The sequence below is a fragment of the Carica papaya genome, chromosome 5 (assembly GCF_054855325.1).
Source record: "Carica papaya isolate Zhongbai chromosome 5, ASM5485532v1, whole genome shotgun sequence".
NCBI classification, from domain to species: domain Eukaryota; kingdom Viridiplantae; phylum Streptophyta; class Magnoliopsida; order Brassicales; family Caricaceae; genus Carica; species Carica papaya.
This window is the reverse complement of record NC_142313.1, coordinates 4,728,882-4,735,036: the sequence shown is the minus strand read 5'-3', so window position 1 is coordinate 4,735,036 and position 6,155 is coordinate 4,728,882. Positions and strand designations below refer to the sequence as shown.

Sequence of the window (6,155 nt, the reverse complement as noted above, 5' to 3'; positions counted from 1 at the left end):
ATGACTGAAGAACTGATACTGTATGTTGTCTGTTCGGCATGAATTACGATTTGCTTGTTTAAATGTGAATTGATGATGCTTATTGAGGAAAAGGAAAATGAAACATTGTGTAGACTGATAATTGTATGATGGGGTCAGCCTGACTAGATATCCTGGGAGATGGTGGACGGACCGGGTCCGTAGGGAACCCTACCGGGATTGTGGTCTCACATGCCGGACGGGGTATGGAGATCTTATAGTTTTGGCGCCCATACCGGACGGGGTATGGGGACGGCCCGTTTCACCCTCATACCGGACGGGGTATTGAGGTTTATGGTTTTGGCGCCCATACCGGACGGGGTATGGGGACGGCCCGTTTCACCCTCATACCGGACGGGGTATTGAGGTTTATTGTTTTGGCGCCCATACCGGACGGGGTATGGGGACGGCCCTGGAAACTGATTATGAATGTTAAAGGTTAACGGGTAACGGGACCCCTAGGGACCCCCATGGATACTAGTAGGCTGGTAAATGAGAAAATGATATGTTGTATAATGATTGAATTACAAAAGGCGTGATAAGTGCTATGTTTTACAGCTTATATTATTCCATGATTGTGATAATGTTATTGTTTTCTTATATTGTTTCATGAATTCCACTGAGGTAAGTGGATGGTAAAGGTTTTATCATAAATAAAAGGATTTGTTGCAAATCATGCTCCATTGGTCTTTTGTGTTTTTTCTACCCACCTTTACCTCCGTGACGGGGAGATATCGTGATGTTCTTACTGGGCTAGTGTAGCTCACTCCTTATTTAACCATTTCAGATCATGAAGACATGGTTCCCGAGCCCGTTCCACAGGAGGACGACGAAGGGGATGCCTAGAGACTCTGTAGTCATACTCATAGTTTTATTTTCGAGTTTCTCTCTTAGTTAGTTTAATCTTTTATATTTTAAGTACATTTTTGGTTTCCGTGTAAGGGATGTTAACCGAAATTTTGATCTCGTTTCCGCATTTAATATTTATAATATAATTTCCATTTTGAATTACCGGGGCTGTTACAACAACAATAATAAAAGGCTATTTGTTGAACGTTTTAGGACGACCTTCACTAGCTTTTGAAGGGAGATCGGGTGGTAAACTATTCACAACTCTCTTATTGATCGGGATATGGATCTTTGTCCTCTTGATCTGAAATAATTAATGAAATGGTGAGTTATACTAACCCAGTAAGAATATTACACTACTCACTGATACAGAAACTGAATGTTGGTAAAAACTATAAAAACAACCAACGAAACTCTTGATTTAAGTAAATTATTTATCATAAAAAACTATTTATTGCATATATTTACCATTGCGAGATTTTTAAAATCGACCTATAAAGACAATAATTCAAATAACATCCTAATCTTATTTTCAATTGAGTTATAACAATAACTTTCCATTTTTATTTGTCTACTGGTATCCTTAGGGGCTCATAGGGATGTTCCACTACGCGTGAACCAATATCCAATATTGTCAATTAACCAGCTGTCCCCATACCCCGTCCAGTATGAGTGCCAAAAATATTATCTCTCAATACCCCATCCGATATGATGGTAAATCGGGTCGTCCCCATACCCCGTTTGGTATGAGTGTAAAAAATATTATTTGTCGATACCTCGTCTGGTATGAGGTAACGTTTACAGTATGGTTTCTTATGTACCCAGTCCATCCACCATATTCCAGAATATCTAATAAGACTATCATTCATTAATTCACATGACCAAACAATTTTCCTTTTGCATATTAATTATCAATTTCACAAATCAACCGTAAATCACGCAAGATAAGCAATATATATATCAAGAAAACACAACTAAATCATTCAATCATTTCAGTATATCATCATGTATTTAAAGTTATAAATTCAACAATCAGTTACATAAAACAACAAATAAATGACTAATCGGTTCCGGTTCCATTGGTAATCCTTGACCAATCATTTTCAACTATTTTTTTCTAGTTTTGGCTGGTTTTATATCTATCCATGCGAGAAAACATATTGGAAGGATTCGGTTGGCCGAAAAAAATCAAAAAACAGAAACCTACTAGTGGCAGAATTTTTCAGTGCAGTGGCTCTGCCAGCTCACCTTCGCAGCTGAGTGTTTTCTTTGATCAACCTATAGAAAATAAAACAGTGAACACAATGGTAAAAAAATTCGCATGAAACGGAAATAGGGAAGGAGCTCATCAGAGGAGATTTCGAGTTTTGCCCGCGGCGCCGCCGCCGGACTTTATCTGCAGTTTTTAGCTCATTCACCATTCTTTTTGTTCCGATTTGGCCATGGAGGTGCTCAAAATCAAATTCCAAATGGATAGGAGAATTTTTACTTTTTTTGTGGCTGTCGAAGGTGGTTCCGGTGCGGCGGCGGGTGGCTCCCTTATTCGACAATTGGTTCTGCTTCTCCGGTGGGAGGCTGGCGGGTAGAACTTGGGTTTTGTGTGATGCGAAATATTTATACTCGTCTCACGTTAATTTGGACCGTTTATCGCGTTTGATCTCGACCGTCCGATCGCGTTTAGAGATGGAAGGAATCTGAATCGTTCATCGCATTTAATCGTGATCGTCCGATCATGCTTGAGGAGGGAACGGATCTGGACCGTTCACGCACGCGAAACACTTCTGGGTCATCTGATCGCGGGTGTGGCCTCTCGCGTGGCACCGAGTTAGCGTGCCTTGCCACACGGCATGCTTCAGTTCGTCGAGGCTATTCATTGGGCAGTCCTACGTAGCGCAATTTTTTTTAGTTGCATTCTAACCCCCAACTTCCGATTTTTCTTTCAAAAACATTATTTGAAACTAAATTTTTACTTTTTTTTTGTAAAATTATTTTTAATTTCGTCATCAACTTATTTTTTCATAATTTCACATTAAATTAAATTTTATTAATTTCAAAATTAAATTTTTATATATTTTTTAAAATTTAAAGTTAATCTCGGGTCCGAATATTGCATTATATTATTAAGATTATTTATTATCACTATTTAACAATTTTCGTTATATTATTATAACCTCTATTATCTTATTTTTATTATTATTATTATTGTTGTTGGTAGCAAATCATTACTAATTTAACTTTCATTGTCATTATTTGATTATAGTATTATTATGCTATATTTTTTTTTATTCAACTATTTTAAATATAAGATAAGATAAGATAAGCTTCAAGTTACTGATAATATTTTTCCATACAAAAAAAAAAAGATAATAATTAATTAAACTAGAAAAGTATATTATATTTATACAATCTAAATTAAAGAAAAATTATTTCAAGTTTTTTATCCGTTGTAATTCTATTAATATTTCAATAAATTAAATTATCGTTTTTATTAAATTAAATATTACAGATTAATTATCGTTAATCTATAATATACTAATTAAGTAATAAACTATATATTTTTTTAAAAAAATTAAACTTTTAACTTTCACATATATAGTATAAAAGAATCTTAATCACTAAATCACTCTAATATTTAGATTGTATACTTAAATAAGATATATTGGTGGGAACCACAGTAGCTTAGTGTTTTCCAACTGAGAGCCTGGTCTCCTAAGATGTGGCAGATGATGGGTGGCCCTCTGATTTCAATCAATAAGTTGGAAATTAACAAGTGACTACTGATCATGGCCCCCACCAGATTCTTAACCTCCATGTGATCATCTTCGTCCCTTTCTTTTTTCTCCGACCAGATCAGATCACTCATGTGAATCAATTGGTCCCAGGAATCACAAGCTTACAGCTTCTGCATACAGAGATTTACTAAAACTACATGTGGGTTTATTTGATATTGCTGCATTTCAGTACACACGCACACACACACACACACATATATATATATATATATATATGGTAAACCATTGATATTTGCAGTACAATAATACCATTGCTCGATCAAGTAGAATGATACCGTGTACCATTTTACTTTAAAATTAAAAGATTTATTTAATAATTGACTGTTAAGTTTTAAATAGATGAAATTAATAGTGTACAAAAAAATATAATCTATTGTGGTTATGGAAACCAATCTTCCTAGAGACATTCATAATTTTTGGTTGTATCATAGAGTTTTGTTTTATTATAACTATATAATTTAATGATATGGGTAGTTTATATATTTTGATATAATATATAAATGTTTATGGGTATGCATAATTTTTAGGAGTTTCTAAATGGGTAAATGTATACAAATTTTTTTCACCTACCATACAAGACAAGCTGCAGAGACTGTACGTAATGATGATTGAACATGACTTATACTAGTAAGATCATAATTATAATCATTCAAGATCCATATTTGGTGTAAAAATAAACCAGCCAGTCACTATAGCAGCCTTTTGTCCCATACAAAGTAAGTTAGCCAGACCCACACTGTATGCACCAACTTATACACATACATGTATATATATATATATATGTAGGTACATATGTATATACATACATAAGCATAGAATTCAAATGAAAAAGCGTTTTTAAAGAAGGGAAAGGATTATATATATATGTAGGTACATATGTATATACATACATAAGCATAGAATTCAAATGAAAAAGCGTTTTTAAAGAAGGGAAAGGATTTGATTCCCTTCCAACAAACAAGCCATATGAGCCAGACAAAGTGTCAGCTCTCTTTAGATTTCTTTTTTTTTTTTGTGTTTTTAAATGAGAAAACTATAATAATTACAAGGCTTCTCTTTTTTTCTTTTATATTAATATAAAATAAAAATATAATATTATTCGAATTTATTATTTATTATGAAAAAATAATTTTCTTTAATTAAAAAAGGGTTTATATATAAAAATTTGTTTAATTTATAAAATATTATATATATTACATTAATTAAAAAAAGTAATCCCGTTCTTCAAGAAATCTTTTTAATCTTATCGACAAGATCTACTGGGCAAGCACGAATGAATAGAAAATTTTTTGGACTGATATATATCTCTATATATATAAATAAAATTTTAATTTATAGAAAAATCAGTGAGAAAGATGATTATATAAGTGGATGCCTACGTCATTAGTCATCACCAATATGTATGTATGTGTGTATATATATATATTGGAATTTGGTGATTAAATATTAATTAATTGGAAAAGTTTCTTTTTAAAAAAAAAAAAAAAAAAAGTTAAAAAAGAAAGGTTCCCTACATGAGATGGGAAGCACATACTTTTTATCAATTCATCATTACACTTTCTTCATATATTATTCCTTGAATGCACACAGATACCATCTTTAGTTTTTGTATCTTATACACTTTTGTCGTGGAATACATATACATACATACATACATACATACATATATACAATGGTGTAGTGAATATATTCAGTGGTGTTCTTTTTTTGGATTACCTTTAAGAAAATTTGTAAATGTTTGGTTATTTTAAGAAAAAATTCATATGGTTCGTTGATCAATTAATATAAAATTAATTATAATTTAACTTTTTATATTAAAAAGTTAGTGTAGTTTGATTGAAATCCATAATTTATTATTAAAAATAATAATTATTCAATTAAAAAATAAATGGTATTATTTGTTTATAATAATATATAAGCATTTTTTTTATGGAATTACTTAAAAACAATTTAGTTAATTTTATTATATTGAAGATAAATTATTCATACTAGTTATTAGAACCATTTTTCTCTACGTCTTGCCCAAATTTCAAATTTTAAGATATTATTTTTAATATATATTCTATTCACTGTGAGAAAGAAAAAAAAAACATATACATATAAAACGAACCTAATGGGCTTTGTAAATAGGTCAAAAAAGGGGCATTCCGAGAATCGAACTCGGGACCTCTCGCACCCAAAGCGAGAATCATACCACTAGACCAAATGCCCTTCTTGCTATCACTAGCTAAGACAATAAATTTAATGAATAAAAAACCTTCGAATATCAGGTTTTCAACTTCAAATAAAAATTTTCAGAATTTTATTTATAAAACTAGATTTAATTCCTTTTATCTTCTAAACTTATATATATATATATATATGTATGTACATATTTCCATTTCATACAACTTATTTTAAAATTCAAACGGATCAGAGTTACATTTTATACGGAAACAATTTTCAAAATTTTAAACTTGTGAGAATGAAACTTGAAAGGTCAATGCACTTTCTCTG

The 6,155-nt window shown here is 31.6% G+C and overlaps 1 non-coding gene across 1 annotated transcript; it reads right to left on the bottom strand.

The window, feature by feature from the left end:
• Positions 1–5,798: 5,798 nt before the first annotated feature.
• On the bottom strand, positions 5,799–5,870 carry TRNAP-UGG (transfer RNA proline (anticodon UGG)). Its single transcript has one exon. It is a non-coding gene; the product is annotated as a tRNA-Pro (tRNA).
• Between the last annotated feature and the right edge of the window lie 285 nt (positions 5,871–6,155).